Raw genomic sequence first — 18,904 nt, forward strand, 5'->3', positions numbered from 1 at the left:
AAACCAAGGTCAGGAATGAATTCTTTAAACAAACCACACTGATTATGTGATGTTGCTAGAGGCCACATTAAGATAGTAGAATTTACAAGTTCTTTGTCACTTCAGCATTTTCTGATAGGCTAAAGAGGGAATTTTGTGACTGTCAGCAGACTACCTATGGTTATTTTTGAGTTGATGCACTCTGATAAGACTTAGTTTTTCTGGAAAAAAAAAAAAGTCAATTGATAAAGCACACTCCACCTAACAGTTGCTGACAGGATATCTTTGAAGAAGGAATCTGGGATCTAGTTATAAACACCTTGGTGGAGCACGAGTATCTTAGATATTGTGGAATGACAGAAAAGCTTACTAGAAATGTAACTCCAGATCAGCCTCCAAATCTCATTTATTGTTGGAAAACAAAGGTTTATAAAATCACTTGGACTTATGAAACCTGATTTCACCCAGTGAAGGAAAAGAATGGATTCACCAAGGCCAACAATGAAGGCTTTTAGCACTGGTTATGAGTAAATTTCTCTAAGGAGCCAAAAGTTCACACATTTTCAGAATTTGAGTTTAATCAGTAAGAATTTCTTGGGTTTGTAAGTGATAGCAGAAGACCTAGAGCCTCCACATTATTGTTTTGGTTAGAGGGAGTCCTGTAGAATGTCTGGGAATCCCTGAGAACTCACTGTGGTTGATACCCTCTTTGGGAGTGCCTGGCTCACTGCCATGAGCTCACAGGACCAGTTTAGCCTCTAGGTCCAGGGCCTACAGTGCTGGGGAAAGGAGCTCTGCTTGGGAAAATATCTGGAGTCTGGCCAGGAAAAATGATTGTCTACAAAACCAAAAAAAAAGGACAGTCATAGCAAAATTAATAAACATTTATTAAATGATCACAAAATTGAACACTGTCAGCTTCATTAATGGCTGGGTTTAGCATTCATAACAACTTCATTACATTGGAAAACAGTTTTTAGATGAGATGCTCTCACCAAGTGAGAGTTCCTGAGTATATGGGATGAGTGTAGAGAGATTATATTTTAACTTTTAGCCACATAATTTCACAAGCAAAATTTTAAAAATCCTTTTATAGAAAAATTATTAAGTGTGAAATGTATATACCTTTTAATATGTTTCAAATGATGTGAAAGAATGTTTTAAGAATATGAAGGTCTTAAGACAGTTCTGGATCTTGTACAATTTTGTTCATTCAAAACATGCTTATCGCCGGGCACAATGGCTCACACCTGTAATCCCACCATTTTGGGAGGCCAAGGTGGGTGGATCACCTGAGGTCAGGAGTTCGAGACCTTCCTGGCCAACGTGGTGAAACCCTTTCTCTACTAAAAATACAAAAATTAGCTGGGCGTGGTGGTGGGCACCTATAGTCCCAGCTACTCAGGAGGTTGAGGCAGGAGAATTGCTTGAACCCAGGAAGCAGAGGTTGCAGTGAGCTGAGACTCCATCCTGGGCAACAAGAGTGAAACTACGTCTCCAAAACAAAACAAAAACAAAAAATGAGCAAACAAAAAAAATGCTTCTCATTAGGCATTTGACTTGTATGTCCTCCTCTAGGTCTGGGCTGCAATTCTAGGCTATGTGCTACCAATCTGGATAGGACTGGTGCAGGGATATTTGTGTGCTAGAATGTTCAGAACTCACCTGGGTTGAGTTTTTCAGTGGTCATCTGTGAGGCAGAAGCCTGGCGTAGAGAAAGCCTGCTGCCACAGTCTGATTTGTAACTCCTGACATAACTCCAAAGGTACTTTAGAGGACACATGACTTATTCTTCCAGAGATGACCTGGAGCCAGGGTTCCCTCTTAAGGCCTCTGAAAGGTGGCCTGTGTGGGTGTGGAGGGAGGCATCTTCACTCCTGCGCTCTTAGCTTTGCCTCTGGGAGAGCAGGAATAGAGAAGTGGCCTTTGATGTCAATATGTTCCCATCAGAATGCCTTAGAAAAATAATATATGTCTTGGCAAGTAGTGACTGTCATGCCAGCTCTGTTTTACAGTAACTTGGCTCTGTGTTGCCACTCAACGCAACGTGCAATTTGAACTTTGACTAGGAGGGACAGTCTCAGTAATTGCCACAATTAGGTGATGCAATTGTTTTGGTGGAGGTATTCAGAAACTTGGTAGGTTTTCTTTCTTGGTGTATTTCTGGACTTTATAGTGAGCATATTTATCTCATGAGTTTCCCATCCTCAGGTCTGCAAACTCTGCAGGAAATGAACTGTAAGGGCCAGATATTGTGTTATGCTTAAGGTCATGGAGAAAAACAGTGGCAACCTCCCAAAGAAAAGACAGGCTTCTGAGTCTGGGATGTGCTGGGTCAGTGGGGTCACTGTTGACTCCCCCCAGGCCAACCATTACAGGAAACAGAGTTGTAAGCCCAGGGGGAATGAATCTCGAAAGCCTGATTCGTATGTCCCCTTTGACATTTTAAAAACTCTGCTCTTCTGCCAGACATTCAGAGGAGAGTGAAGTAAATTTTAAAAGGAGAAAAATGTTTATTTGTTTTAAAGCTTGCTCAGTAATCCACTTAGGTCATTTACATAAACAACCTTTCCATGTAAACACCATTAATTATGTAGTATAACAGCCAAATAAAAGTGCTAGAAAATAAAAGTAATTGTAGAATAGATTAGTATGGCTTCAGTGCATAAATATAGAGAAACTGTAGACTTTTACATTTTATTGAAGGAAGTAGATGTGTGTTTTTTCTTTTGTTTGAGCTACTAGGATGGAACCAACAAATGACATTTTACAGATGGATACCAAAACTGTTAAAGTTTAAACCCATACTGGTGATGAAATTACAGTTTTTGCAGGGACCTTGACTCACGCCTCTTTCTTTATCTGTCTTGAAAAGATTGTGGGGCAAGATAGGAGTTGAGTGTCCTGTGGATTTCCCCAGAAGGTTTGTTGGAACAAGACCATTGTTGTCTACTCCAAAATCAGTAGCTTCCAACCTCCTTTCACCTGTAATAACAGAAGATTACTTGTGTCTGTGCTAAAGGAAATGAATCGAGTGCAGCCTGCCAGGCACAAAGAAGAAGGGCAGAAACTGACACTGTTGGGGAAAGATGGCATAGGGAACCTTGTAGTAACAATACCAGGGCACATTTATGTCACCCTTTGTAGTACTGCAAGCGTCTTTATAGATATCATTTAATTTGATTCTTCACAATAATTCTGTAAGATAGACGGCATGCATTTTTATCAGTCCCATTTTACAGACAAGGCAATTGAAGCTTCGTGAAGGAAATCACAATGAAGCTGGAATTGGAAAGCATTTCCTAACTCCCACCTATATTTTTTTCCTTACCCCATTCATAATTCTTTTTAAATGTAAATGAAAAGAAACATGGTTCAGTTCATAGCAATATTTTGTGCTATGTAGGATCTTTTAAGAATGTTGAGTGCATTTACATCATTTCCTCAGGGAAAGTTTTGTTTTACCTGGACAGGCAGGAAATGGAGTTGAAATGGGAAAAGTTTTTCATTTTTATGGATTAAACCCATCTGTTATGTTCACTAAGGCTAGATCATGGAGGAGGATAGATTTCTCATGGCATAAAGAGAGGAGAGTAAAATGCACCTCCTTTATTCCCTGGCTCAGATTCGCCCCCATCCAGGGAGTACTGTCCAGACAAAACAGGGCAGCCAGCCTATCAGTCACAAAGAAAAGATACTGTGGCCCTCAAACATGCCCCAGCATACTGAGCAGTCTTCCACAAAGTTGAAGTTAACACTTGTTGCTCAGAAGAATTCTGAGGGATAATTTTTTTGCACATATTTGAACCTCCTTCAGAGACATATGTTTAAATATTTTACTATATTATCTGCTGTGTCTGCACAGGACAAAATAAAGGAAAATTTCCAATTTATTCAGAATAATGCTGACTGAGTACTTACTATGTGCCATAGTCAAGCACTGGAATGCTAGTGGTTTTTTTTTTGTTTTTTTTGTTTTTTTTTTTTTTTCCTGAAACGGAGTTTCACTCTTATTGCCCAGGCTAGAGTGCAGTGGCACAGTCTCAGCTCACTGCAACCTCCGCCTTCCAGGTTCAAGCAATTCTCCTGCCTCAGCCTCCTGAGTAGCTGGGATTACAGGCATGCACAACCACGCCTGGCTAATTTTGTATTTTTAGTAGAGACAGGGTTTCACCATGTTGGTCAGGCTGGTCTCGAACTCTTGACCTCATGTGATTCGCCCGCCTTGGCCTCCCAAAGTTCTAGGATTACAGGTGTGAACCACTATGCCCTTCCTGGAATGTTAGTGTTTTTTGTTTTTGTTTTCTTTTTTTTTTTGAGACAGAGTCTTGCTCTTTTACCCAGGCTGGAGGGCAGTGGTGGGATCTTGGCTCACTGCAACCTCCACCTCCCGGGTTCAAGTGATTCTCCTGCCTCAGCCACCTGAGTAGCTGGGGTTATAGGCACATGCCACCACGTCTGGCTAATTTTTGTATTTTTAGTAGAGATGGGTTTTCACCATGTTGGACAGGCTGGTCTTGAACTCCTGACCTCAAGTGATCCACCTGCCTGGGCCTCCCAAAGTGTTGGGATTACTGGCGTGAGCCACTGCACCCAGCTTGGAATGTTAGTGTTGAACCACACACGTACCCCTTGTAATAGAGCTCACAGTCAAATATTAATGAAATGATCATGTCAATATTTACTGTAGAAAACCCATTTTCCAATGGGAGTAAGAACAGTAACTAGTTAATTGGAAAATGCAGTTAAAGTGGGAAGTATGTATATGGTTTGATATATATATATATTTAATCATATAGGTATGGTTATATATATATTTTATTTTTTTACTTAAAATACATAAATGAACACTTATTTGCTAAATTTGTTAGAGTCAAGTTGGTTTCTTTTAGGATCTGTCCAGTCATTGAACGTTTACATTATCTTTCTTGCAGAAAGCCCACTCAAAATGATGGGATATACATTATCATCTACAATTTCCAGTTTCAGATACTCTAAAGTGGAGGGAAAACTTAAAGACACTTGTGAAGTGTCTTCACTAAGTGAATTCACTTAGATTTTTATTTTTTCCTGCAATCTTTTACACTTGTCTTGCCTACAACTAATTTAAGAGCAGTTATTTTCCCCCAGCTTTTCACATCTTTCCAAAGCATTTAACTGAGCTTTCATAGAAACAGTAACTCTCTTTTTATGCTCATATTTGATCAGTTTATGTGATATTTAATTAAACTACATAATTATAGTAATCAAGTACAACTGCCATAAACAGGTTTGGGAACAAAAACAACCCACTCTTAGTAAGCATAAGCTCAGCTAGTGGGAGTAGGGGCGTTGAGGTTACCAGGTGGCAGAAGCCGCAAGTGTTGATCGTGATCTGGGCAATCCATCGATACGTTTTACAAAGGGATTTGAAAGCATCACTTAATTCCCTGCGGTGCTGAATTAAGAGAGCTTCTATTGTAATTAACAACGAATAAATATTACTAAAGAAAAGCGGTGGGTGCCATAAAAGTCTGTGATTGGGGGATGTGATATATACATCACAGTCCTGGGGCGTTAGGAAAGACTTGACTGTTGACCTAAGATCAGACGAAGATTAGAGTTACCTCAGAGACAGGCTGGGGCAGGAATCTGGAGAAAAGCGTTCCAGGCAGCAGGAGTAGCAGGCTCAATGGTGTGAGGATGGAGGGAGGATGTGTTGAAAATGAGGAACTCAAAGAAGGCAGTGTGGGTGGAGCAGAGAGTGGCAGTTGGGGAGCAGTCCTAGATGAGGCAGAGAGAGGTAGAGGCCACTTCATGCAAGCTTTCCGGGCTCCTACGAGCAGGGGATCTTCGTCTCTATTGACAGCGGGAAGCTGCCAATGCATGTGAAGTGAGAGTGTGCTTATTTGATCAAGAGCAACAGCCAATTTGTAGAGTTTAGACCCCCAAATCTAATTTGGGTGCTTGGATTGTATATTTTCATAATCTAAATACACTATATGGAATGGAGAAAAAAAATTTTTTTTTCTTGACCTCTGGCATCAGAATTTCTCTTAGGGAGGGAACTGTCCTTATTCAGGAAAATGCATTCATCGGCAGCTTGTGGGTCAGAGATGAAGATCTGAGGATAGGTGTTGAGATAATAAAGAGATGCTAAATATCTCTGCTGAGAAAATAAAAGCGAGTGAGAGAGAAGGAAGGGGAGTTTTGTATTAGTTTTCTAGGCCTGCCTTAACAAAGTACCACAAACTGAGTGGCTTAAAATAACAGACATTTATTCTCTCCACTTTGGAGGTTAGAAGTCTGAAATCAAGGTGTCAGCAGGGCCATGTTCCCTCTATAAAGCTCTGGACAGAATTTTTCCTTGCCTCTTCCTGGTTACTCCTGGTGCCTGTGCAATCCCTGGTGTTTCTTGGTTTGCGACTTCATCTCTCCAGCTCTCACTCTGTTGTCACATGGCATCCTCCTTGTGTGTCTCTGTCTGTGCGTCTTCTCCTTTTCTTATAAAGATGCCAGTCATAATGGATTAGGGTCCACCGAAATTACTTCGTCTTAACTTGCTTGCATCTGCAAAGGCCCTGTTTCTCAATAACGTCCCATTCACACGCACTGGAGGTTAGGACTTGAATATATCTTTTTGGGGGACACAATTCAACCCATAACTGGTGTGAACAGGGAGAGGTGAGAAGGATCAGAAAAATCATGAGATGATAAGGGGTTGGGTAGCTACAGCCATTAAGAAATTGCTGGTGGTGGAATGGCTGAGCAGACTAATAATGCATTTTAAAGTGCTTTTTGAAGACATAGAAGTAGCCAACAAACATGAAAAAATGCTCAACATCAGTAATCATCAAAGATATGAAAATCAAAACCACAATGAGATACCACTTCACACCAGTCAAAATGGCTATTAAAAGTCAAAAAATAATAAGGGCAGCAAGGCTGTGGAGAAAAGGGAATGCTTATGCACTGCTGGTGGGAATGTAAATTAGTTCAGCCACTGTGGAAAACAGTTTGGAGACTTCTCAAAGGACTTAGAACTACTATTAGATCCAGTAATCCCATTAATGAGTATATATTCAACGGAAAATGAATCATTATATCAAAAAGACACATCCACTCATATGTTCATCAAAGCACTATTCACAATAGCAAAAACATGGAATCAACCCAGGTGTTCATCAGTGGTGGATTGGTGGTACATATACACCATGGAATACTACGCAGCCATAAAGGAGAATGAAATTATTTCCTTTGCAGCAGCATGGATGCAGCCAGAGACCATTATCCCAAGTGAACTAACGCAGGAACAGAAAACCAAATACTGCATGTTCCCATTTATAAATGGGAGCTAAACATTGGGTACACATGAACATAAAGATGGGAATCACAGACTCTGGGGACTATTAGAGTGGGGCGAGAGGCAGTGGATAAAGGTTGAAAAACTACCTATTGGGTACTATGCTTACTACCTGTGTGATGGGATCATTTGTACTCCAAACCTCAGTGTCACACAATATACTCATGTAAAAAAACCTGCACATGTACCCCCTGAATCTAAAATAAAAGTCAAAATTATAAAAATAAAGATCTGATCCAAAAATAAATAAGTAAAGTATCTTTATTCCCGTGTAAGACGTGACAGCCTACAAAATGCCTCCCCACTGTGCCCAGGGTGATGACTCCCACCTTTTCAGCGACACTTCTATTACACATGTGTTTGTTGATGCTTTGGTGGAGGAGATGAGGGGGCAAAAGACAAGTGGGGTCACCGAGAAGGACTTGGGTCCCACGTTAGGGTTGCTGACATAAAGGATGCAATCACAGGAAACCTCCAGAGAACAATTCAATAGATGGTGGAGATTTCTCAAAGGACTTAGAACTACCATTAGATCCAGTAATCCTATTAATTACTGGTGGTGGGGGGTGGGGGTGGGGCGGGGAGGGTGGCGGGAAAAAGTAATTCTGTGATTGTAAACCACTGTTCCTGTGTCCTGGTCTCCCAGATATTCAGAGAAATTGAATTTCCACAATCTCTAGCATGTGGGTTTGGAAACCTTATCTCCATCTTGTTGGGCAAGGACCAGGGTTTCAAATATAGTTATTAAAAATCTTCCTCTTCATTTGGTGCTGTCAACCCTTTAAGGGTACAGTGCAGGGTTTTTGCTATATTTAGAGTGCTTATGAGTTACTTAAGAAAAACACACCCCAAATCCTGTATTCTACATCTCTTGCCCTACCATTTTCTAAATATCAAAATTCTGAATAGACGATCACTTTGATGGTGGGAGAATGTTCCCTGAAGTTCAGTTTTTAGGTCTTGTCAGTTTCCCTTCTTACTTCAGTAAGACTTACGTTTTATTTCTGGATCACTGGCTGAGGCACTGAAGCTCTTCCACGCCACTCACTCAGGTTGGTGGTTCGACTCTCAAAACAAAGGAAATGATTTCCTGCAGTGAGTCCAGATGTTTGTGTTTGGCATTATTGCTATTAGCCATCAAGTCTGAGAACTGTACAAAATTAAATCCATCCTTGAGGCCTAGAAGGGAAGACAATCTTAATAATAGTTTAATGTCCTCAGAGTGAAATATCCTGAAGTGGGGGAAGAACTACCATCTCCATGAACTACAGTCCTATACTGCAGCCTTTTTGTTCATATCCGTGCTTCATTTACATTGGTATTTAACACAAATGTGGTTTTAAAGCATATCAAAGCCTCCTTAAAACCTAAGTAACTGGCAAATGGTTAGAATAATTAAAAAGCAGGTTTTTGTCTGTTTATTCTGTAAGCAGTTCAAGGAAATCGAGAAAATTTGCAGCTGGCAAAGGTATTATTGGTGGCTAACACATCGCGCCTCAGTAGAAACTTTCATCATCTCAGTTATGTCATGAGCAGTGAGGCTGCCCAGGCAAAATAAAGTGAAAAGCGGGCAATTACCCAGATACTGTGAATACAATATGAGGCTGTGTTTGGATATTTAGGCAAGAAACCTTTACGGTCTTCTCTCGCTTTGTGAACCCTGCATGGATTGTTGGTTAGAATGGCTGGATGGTGCTCTACTTTACCCCTGAAGGAATTGGCTAACCCATCCACTCTCCTGAATTATGTCAGAGAATTTGTGTTCTCTGGCTGCTGAGAAAAGATGGGTCCTCTTGGTGACTCTCAGTCATCCTCTTAAGCCTCTGAGAACCAGCTGGTTTTTTGTTTGAACCAAGTCATGTCCACATGACTCCTGCATGCTGAGGGAAGGTGTCCTCAACAGAGGCCCTCATGTCTCAGCAGTCCTGAGATGACCCAGAGAATGCTAGAGGAATGGGCTCTGAAGTTCCCTCTGACCCAAGGCCTATGCCATGTGCCAGTTCTGTATATGATTGGTTCTTTTCCATAATTCCTGCTCTGCCCTTATTAGTCCTCACAATAACCCTTTAAAGACAGTTATTCTGCCAACATAAAAGGTGCTAGTCTTCTATGGCACCCTGGCTTTTACCATACCCCAAGCCCAAGACCGTCTTTTCAAAGCTCTGTGTAAACTCTAAATGGTTACCACACGTAAGAAAGATTAAAACAGAGGGGGAAAAAAATCTCAGCTTGACCTAGCCGCATTGGTGCTGATTACCTTGCAGATATAAAGCATTTTTACATTTTAAACATTTCCATTTTTTAATAAGAGCAAGTCAAAGTTGGCCAGGATTCAGAAGAAGTCTCTTGAAATGGTAATATATTTAAGAAGGTTCTTTATAAAATCAAGAGTGGTAGCTACTTTCTTAGTAACTTCCAAGAGTGGAAAAATCAGGAAGACTGAAGGATATCAATACTTTGACAGGTCTGAATGTTAGAAAGTGGGGATCAGTTATTCTCATTAGTCAAAGAGAGAAAACAGGAGTAAGGCATAAGTTTGGTGGAATAAAAGAAAGTTAATCTAAGAAACACATAAGTACAATGAAACTGGCTTTGTCCTCTTATACTGCTGGTGGCAATTCAATTATCATACAGTCATATTTCTTATTTTGTAATTGTTAATTGGTTAAGGCATAGAGCATTTCTGTGAAATTCTCCTTTCTTTCCTCCCAAGCATGTGTGTGTGTGTCTGTGTGTGTATGTATGTTTGTATACAAAAATGAGGAAATGGAGAAACAGCAGAGACATGTGTTACTAGCTGCCTCTATCTGGATCTGGGGAAGGCCCAAACCCCAGACTTACTGTTCCTTTCTGCTATCGTGAGGTAGATGGTCACCTTGAAGACACTCAGTTTCTTTGCCACCAGGTCTTAGTCTAGGGTTATTTGTGGCTTTTTGGTTTTTCACTATTTTTTCTGGTCATCATTGATTCTCACATAAGTGCAGATGATGAGGGAGAAAATCTAACTAAATGGAATCCTTACTACATGTGTCATATTTTCTCTGCCCAGTGCCTGTCTTAAAAGCTTATCTGATTGTATATTATCTCTCATAGCTTGCTTGGACTCCTCTTTCCTCTTGGTCTTGGGAAAAGAGACAGAGGGAGAGGTATTTAAAGGTAGTTCGCCATGGCATGCCGCCTGTACTCTTGCAGGTAATTTACACGGCACGTGGTCTCCACCATTGCTGTGTGCTGTAACTCAGTAACCCAATGGTAGCTTGACCTTCAACAGCTGCTGAGCCTCTCTTTCTAAAAAGGGGCAGAAGAGGCCATTAGAGCAAGGAAATAACATGTGGCTTTCCAAACTGCATGAAATACATCTATTGTGACTAGATGAATTACATATTCATGAAAACTGTGAAATGGAAGACAACTCTGCTTGCCAAGCCCTCACGTTGGCTGAGCACAAGGCCCAGCAAACAATGCAAAGCTCTGGCTCTCTCATTTATTTACCTTGCCAGTCAACATGTACTGTGCAATTACAGGTTTCTACAAGTCATGAGAGGAAAGCTGGGAAGAGTTCTGCGTTTCCAAAGAAAACTGAATTCCGGAATTATTACATTGTAATCTCATGCCAATGAGCATTTATTGAGTGGCCACTGTTCTAATATTATCCTAACAAAACTGCAATACTGTATTATTAGGAAAGGAATTTACTAGTCAAAAGTGAGTCTGCACACACTGTAACTATCCCCCTTTCCTCCATTAAACAGGATGTCTAACTAGTATGTGTATAACTACTCAAACCAAGATAAGAGTTTTGATGTTTCTATTTCTTATTACTTACTGTTAGAAGAGAATCATGGAAACTCTTTCTACCTTACAGATAGGAAAAATGAAGCCAGACATGTTAAGTGACCTCCCAAGGGACATTGTCACTGGCAGAGCAGGGAAGAATATTGCATTGCTGTCTCTTGACTCTGAGTTCATATTTACTGTACCAGAACACTCATATGGATTTGTTGTTAGTGTTACAATATCAGTAACAAGGATGACCAAAAAGATTTTGACATTTCAAGTGCTCTCTGTGGTTCTGTTCGTAGTTCATCAAGGGCATAGGTGCAATACTGGTTAGTATCATGCACGTGCTCTTCCTCTTAGCTTCAGTCCTTTCCCCTTCTCCACCCTAATATTGTTTCATCTTTACATTTTCTGCTGATCTGGGTAAGCTAAACAGGCTCACTGGTAGCTATTCAAACCCTCTTCTTGGGGTTTTTGTACTGCAGAGGTTCCAAATATGATTTAGGGCTCTGTTAGTCAGATGCATTCACAGAAGACTTAAAATCAGAATTGAGTTAAATGGCAAGAGCTGTGTGGTCTGTTAGCCTTTATTATTCCCCCCAGCAAGGATCTAACAGGAACCAACAATTGTACCTTGAAAATTGCAAATAAGGTGTATTCCTGGGGCCAATGGTTGCACTGTCAGTCTTTTGATTTCCAAGCTTCCTGAATATGGCAGAGAAGGCAGCTCCACTTGGGAGTCCGGTTCTGCAGTATTGTTCTAGGATATATTTCTCCAGGTTTTACAGAGGCCATTTTTCCTGACCTTTCAAAGATTTTGTTAGCACCTGATTTCCTGTATTAAATCCTGTTCTACTTAAACTTGCTAGAATGGTTTCTCTGATCTACAACTGAGTCCTGACTGATCTCTTGCTCAAAGATCACCTGTAAGGCCGTCTGCACCCTGAGTCATCTGTCTGTGTTCAATCACATCATAGTGCATTTAAATCTCTCTCTCTATATATATATGTGTGTGTGTCTCCTATGCCCAGACTACAAGGTTATTCATCTTTTAGTCCTGCTATACCTGGGACAAAGCTGAGCACATAATATTCACTTAAGAGATGTTTGTTTGAATAAATGGATGGATGACTAAATGCATAGGAACAAATATCCTGTGACGCTTAGTTCATGGGAGAATGAAAAACTTGTTGAAAATGCAATTTTATTTCATATATATGCCATTAGTGTATTTTATATAATAAAATGTAGAAAGGCACATACTTTTAGCTTGATATTAATCATTACCTCTTACTTAAACAGTCAAATGGGATTTGCTGCCCGGCAGTTAAATATTTTGCTATCCTCGGAAGACTAGCAATGTGCATTGATGAATGTGAGCCTTACCTCTTAGCTTCTGCCTCTTCCCCATTACATTTCTTCCTGGGTAAATTCTGGACAGGTGCTACTAGATGCCTCATTAACTGCATGGAGCTTTAGAAATCATGGGTGAGATGATCCCTTGCCAGAAAGTAAGCCCTGAATTCTTTAAACCCTGTCCTGGACTTAAAGTACTGTGATTCTTTCTGTGTTGCCATCGGCGACAGACAATGGCTTAAGGTGCCAAGAGCTTGAATTGATGTTATGTCTTATCTTACTCTGCTCTTCCTTCTTGTCATTATTCAGTCCTTTCTCTATCATTTATCTGTTTCATTTCTCCATTAATATTTATTAAGTGCCTACAGCTTACATAGTAATAATAACGGTAGTAATATATACATTCTATTTTTAAAGGCTACTGTAAAAAATTTTCACAATTTGTAACTAATTTAATTCTTGCTAAAATTTTCTGAGGTCAGGAGAGTAGGCACTGATATTCTCATTTTATCTGTTGAGGGTTGAGAGACACAAAAAGAGTAAGTGTCCTGCTGAAAGTCACACAGTAGAGGTGGGCCTACATGGTACCAAATGACATGATCCTAGGTTCAGTGTTTGTCCTGATGCCATTTTTTTGTTTGAGATGGAGTCTTGCTCTGTTGCCCAGGCTGGAGTGCAGTGGCACAGTCTCAGCTCACTGCAACCTCTGCCTCCCTAGTTCAAGTGATTCTCCAGCCTCAGCCTCCCTAGTATCTGGGATTACAGATGCCAGCCACCACACCTGCCTAATTTTTGTATTTTTAGTAGAGATGGGATTTCACCATGTTGGCCAGGCTGGTCTTGAACTCCTGATCAGCCTCCCAAAGTGCTGGGATTACAGGCGTGAGCCACTGCACCCAGCCTGATGCCATATTTTTAATGGTAAGAAACAAGATGAAGATAGAAACACAGACTTTGGAATATCATATCTTTAGGACTTTGCACCATGAAACAGTATATTATGCACATGTAGACATAGAGGAAATATCTTGAAGAGAGTTTGAAAATCCCTCAACTCAATTATGCAAGATATTTCTACCATTCATGAATGTAGTGCTGCATATACACATAGCACCCAACTGGAGAGAGCAGGCAAATCTCAGCTGGTGATGATGCATCTCTTTGGCATTAACAGTCCCATTGCAGCAGCAATCAGAGGAGGCCACACACCCACAGTGCTCTGCCCTGGCCTGAGCAACATTTCCAAGTAGTAGACCAGCCAGGGGAGGGGAATCTGGGTGGGAGAAACATTCTAGAAACCAAGTCAGTTGGGAATTGATTTAAGGGTCTAGGGAAGAGAGAGGGAGAAAAGGAGAGGAGATGGTGAATCATTTTCTGTGTGACACCAGAAAGCAATATACTTATACCAGTGGGAAGAGCTACAGGGAGGCAGAAGAATGTGTTTTCTGACAATTATAGGAGTCCAAAAATGAGCTGGACCACACTGGAAGGTAATAAGCTCTTCATCATCGGAAATGTTCAAGAAGATGAACACCTGTCAAGGCTGCTGTAAAGGAGCCGCCCATGTGGGGAGGTTGGTGTCATCAAGTTGTCAGACGCCAGCAGGCTAGGAGCTGGTGGAGAAGCAGAGCTCACCCAAGGAGTCTGATTTAGTAGCTCTGGTAGTATGTAGAGAATCTTTGTTAGAAACCCCTAGACCAGAGCAGTGGACTCCACGGTGGAGGGTACAAGATACATGAAATCCCCTTGATATTTACATTCTATATAAGAGTAAAAAAAGAAAGTAGGCCTACTAACATTTGATGTCTAGTGAATCAGACAGTCTCGTGCCACATCTGGGAGGTCACACAGGACACTGCAGCAAGAGCAGGAGTCCTCCAACACGGAAGGCTGCAGCGGGATGTTCCTTTGTTTGTTTACATTCACACGTTTCCATACACCTGTAGTTTAACTGTGCCCTGTGAAAGAAATGTATCTTAAATTGCAGAATTGCAAATAGTATTATCTTTAGCTTAAATGAAATGGGAAATAAACATGACAATTGTTGTGTCACAAAGAGGTTTGTGGGTTATCTTGGGGTGAAATAAAGCATAGTCTAACTTAAAGTTGTGCATTTTTCTTTTTACAAGAAGAAGCGTGCAATCATGCAAGTATGCTGACCTCCTGTGACAAGTGGCAGGTGGCAGATGGCAGTAGACTTCTTAGACAGTTTTGAACAAATAAACACACTTACTGGTCCCATTTAAATGCATGGACCAGGCATGTTCTGCTTTAAGTGAGTTAAGTCATTGACTCATGACACAGCCTTAAAAAGTAGGGACAATTAACTCCATTTTACAGATGAGGAAACCAAGGCTCAGAAAGGCAAAAAGTGACTTCCCCAAGATCACTCAGTAATCAGTGAAAGAGTGGGGTTTAAAGGAAGAGTCTTTCTCAGTCAAACAAACTAATTTACTTCTCTAAGGTGAGAAATCAGTTGTTTTTTGAACAAAGAAAACCAAAAACCTGTGCTATGATAAAAGCATTTTGAAAATAATGGCTGAAAATGTTTCCATCGTTAATGTTATTTTTGTTGCCAAAGCTGTGTAAGTGTATAACCTTTAACAATCCGAACACTGTAAACTTAGAAAACCTAGTAATAAAATTTTAACATCGATTTTAAAGTGAAGGGTTTCAGGATATTTTGAAGAACCCATTTATTAAACATATAAAAATACATTAAGTTCTAATTTGCTGGCAAGAACAAATGATAGAGCAGGAAAAAATGAAATTCACTAGCAAACTTAAAAAAAGAACTTTCTCATAACTGGTGGATGCAAGTTAAAATAAGTTTCATGATTTAGTAAGCCCAGCCAACAATGCATCTTTCCCACTTTTGGATCAACATATTTTGGAGAAGCATCTTTCTCAGCAATGACAGCCATTAAGGCTGCACCAAACTTTCAGTTTCCTCTATCACAAGGAACTAAACCAAGATTTTTCTTTTTTGTAATGAAGCATATTCAAGTGGATTATTTTCAGTAAAGAAATCTTATCAGTGGTGGCAGCTTTTTAGTGAGAGTAAAAATTCTTTGTATGAAATACAATAAAACAAAAATTGTTTTAAAACATTTTATCTTCACGTGATCTTTTAAATTATTGTGCATGTGTTATAATTTTCATAGTGTGTCAGTACCATAGTGTGTGTACATAACTTATAAGTGGATATATAAAAATAACAGGGTGCCTACTCAGATATTTTACTAAGATGGGACATGGTCAGCTGAGTTTGGAGACTACTGGATGTGACATCCTTCAGTGTCCTTTCCTTAGCTTGGAGTCTTCTAGTCTCTGGTAAATGATCTCCTCTTACCTGAGCTGTGGGTGGTAAAGCCTAAGTACCAGGAAGATGCTTCCCTCCAAAGCAGGCAGCACCTCATTATCCAGCTCGGTGCCCAAGAACACATCCAAGAAAGCAAAAACTGAAAGAGAAAAACACCTGAAGACCCACATTTCCAAGTGAACCAACTTGATTTAAGATTTGAAGCTATTTGTGTTTTGTACAACATCTAATGCACTGTTAATGTTCGATAAATAACAAATCATGTTTTTCATAATTAAGAATTGATGTTTGTGCTCCTGTGAAATGTTTCTCAGAAGAATTATTCCCCATTCACTCATAAAGAAAAATGAGAAGAAGAGACAGAGAAATAGCTTTTAAGGAAATTTAGTTCCAGCTACTTTGTGTGCATGTGTTTTTTCCCCTCCCTCTTTGGTAAATCTGATGAATAACTGAGCAAGACAAGACCCAGAACCAGCCTAAGCTGCTTCCCCACCCCCTTTGTCTCCTATCTTTAGGTGGGAATGTCTAGAATGTTGAATTATATGATTTTAAAGTGCTTGACAAACATTAATTAACTGGGGGTCGTTCTTTGTTTGAAGAGAGTTATATCTAATTGTGAATATGTCTCCAATTATCTGTTCCTCTTTTTGACTGTAGTATTATCTAAAATGTGCAGTATCTGATTTGCTTGTACATTTAATTTGGTAGGCTTTTGAAATAGGTGGCAACCATGAAAAAAAGGGACATACAGTCACCTTAATAAGAAAAATCATAATTGTGTGAGATTATACTTATGCTCATGTATATGTGTATTACATGAATCTACATACACATGCACATGCAACCCTCCCCGCCACCACATACATCCTTCCTTCTGTTTGTAACCACGCTCTCTTTTAAGCCATGAATTTCGACAATTTTGGTCACCCACACTGAACTGGACTTCATTCCTTCTGAGCTAGAGGGATTGTTGAGATTGGCTTTTTATTTTTTATTTATTTATTTATTTTTTTTGAGACGGAGTCTTGCTCTATCGCCCAGGCTGGAGTGCAGTGGCGCAATCTCGGCTCACTGCAAGCTCCGCCTCCCGGGTTCACGCCATTCTCCTGCCTCAGCCTCTCCTAGTAGCTGGGACTACAGGCGCCCGCCACTACGCCCGGCTAATTTTTTTGTATTTTTAGTAGAGACAGGGTTTCACTGTGGTCTCGATCTCCTGACCTCATGATCCGCCCGCCTCGGCCTCCCAAAGTGCTGGGATTACAAGCGTGAGCCACCGCGCCCGGCCGAGATTGGCTTTTTAATAGCAGAAATCAGAAAAGCTCTCTAGAAAAGTGAATTAATCCTCTTGCAAAAGCAAGTGTAATTAATCACGAGAGAAAACTGGTCATGCATGTCAACTGAGTCCAGGGAATTGGCTGAGCATTATTGATTCATTACCCACCACGACCCCTCCTCTCACCTCATGCAGAAGGAGAGGTGATGGTGTGGACGGCAGCCATACCTGAATCTGGCGCGTGGACCCAGAGAACCAGATGGATTACAAACTGTGAGAGATACTGGGCTCATGTTTTGGATAGGCTGTGCACACTGTTAATTAGGATCATAGATTTGAACAATGTCTAAAATAATTAGCCAGGGCGGGTATGTGCCTGTGCAGGGGTGGCTTACAGATTTTTCTGTTGCTTAGAGAAATTTTCTATAGTAACAAAGGAATAAAATGTAAATTAATTCACAACTGCAGGACTTAAACTTAGTATACATTTCAAAGTTGACTTCCAAGTAAACCACATACCAAAACCTAGACATGTCAGTAGCTTATAAATACTGATATGTATGTCACTCTTAGCCTCATTTCTTTGTAGTGCTCATCAGCTTTTAGTGGCAGTGTCACTTGGTGGAGACAATAGACCTGAATTCAAATCCTGCCTTCATCATTTACTCACATTTACACACCACAGACCTTAAAATCCTTATCAGTAGAAAGAGAATCATAGTACCTGCTAGGGGTGAATTGTGTCCCTCCAAAATTCATATATTGAAGCCTTAATCCCACTATCTCAGAATGACTGTAGTTGGAACAGGGCCTTTTACAGAGGTGTATTAAGTTGCAGTGAGGCCTTTAGGTTGGGCCCTAATCCAATCTGACTGCTGCCCTTATAAGAAGAGGAAATTTGGACACAAGCAACATCAGGGATGCATGTTCACAGTGGGATCACCAAGTGTCTTCACTTGGCAGAAAGAAGGCAGCCATCTACAAGCCAAGGAGAGAGGCCAAGGAGAGAGGAGAGAGAAAACCAATCCTGCCGGCACCCTGGTGTTGGACTTCCTGTCTGCAGAACTGTGAGAAAACACACATCTGTTGTTTAAGACACCCAGTCTGTGGTATTTTGTTATGGCAGCCTCAGCAAACTTAAGTAGTACCTTTTACATGCTTATTACGCAGATAAAGGGGATGATTTTTGCATAGAGCCTGGCATATGTTCTCAATTAATAACAGTTGTTATTGTAATGTAGATAATCAGTAAATATGATCTCTTTCCTTTCTCCCTGAAGAGGCTGTCATTTCCAGGACTTCTTAGCCCTATTCCATGATATCTATTTGAAACCTGACTCCAGGCAGTATGACTCTTTCCTCTGTGTCCTATAGGATGCTGCCAACCCAGTCTCCTTATAAGTGGTCAGCCAGCCCTCCCTTAACGCCTCTTATTCCTGTCTGGATTCTTCCCTCTGGTTATTTTCAGGCCTGACTTAAGGAGACAGTGGTTTCTCTGTGATTGGCTGCCCTACCTTCTTCTTTCCCTTCAAAATCTACAAGGAAAGAGATGTCTACCAGCTGTGGAGGTGACTGTAAAAAAGAGTTGGAGAATATTTCACTGTGGTACTGCTGATGTCCTGTATTTCTGTGCTTTTATCATTGACTTGGAGAGGTGTCTGGATATCTAATGGCTCCACGTTTTGCATAAAGTCAATGTAGGTGTCATCCCAGACACAAACACCAATACCTGTGATGTGCCCACTTCTTTTTGTTTTTTTTGTTTTTTTTGAGATGAAATCTTGCTGTGTCACCCAGGCAGGAGTGCAGTGGCACAGTCTTGGCTCACTGCAACCGCAGCCTCCTGGGTTCA

At 40.6% G+C, this 18,904-nt stretch overlaps 1 pseudogene; it reads right to left on the reverse strand.

The window, feature by feature from the left end:
* Window positions 1-18,904, reverse strand: part of LOC100593733 — a 67,680-nt pseudogene that overhangs the window by 1,207 nt on the left and 47,569 nt on the right.

The sequence above is a fragment of the Nomascus leucogenys genome, chromosome 2 (assembly GCF_006542625.1).
Source record: "Nomascus leucogenys isolate Asia chromosome 2, Asia_NLE_v1, whole genome shotgun sequence".
Classification (NCBI taxonomy): Eukaryota; Metazoa; Chordata; class Mammalia; order Primates; family Hylobatidae; genus Nomascus; species Nomascus leucogenys.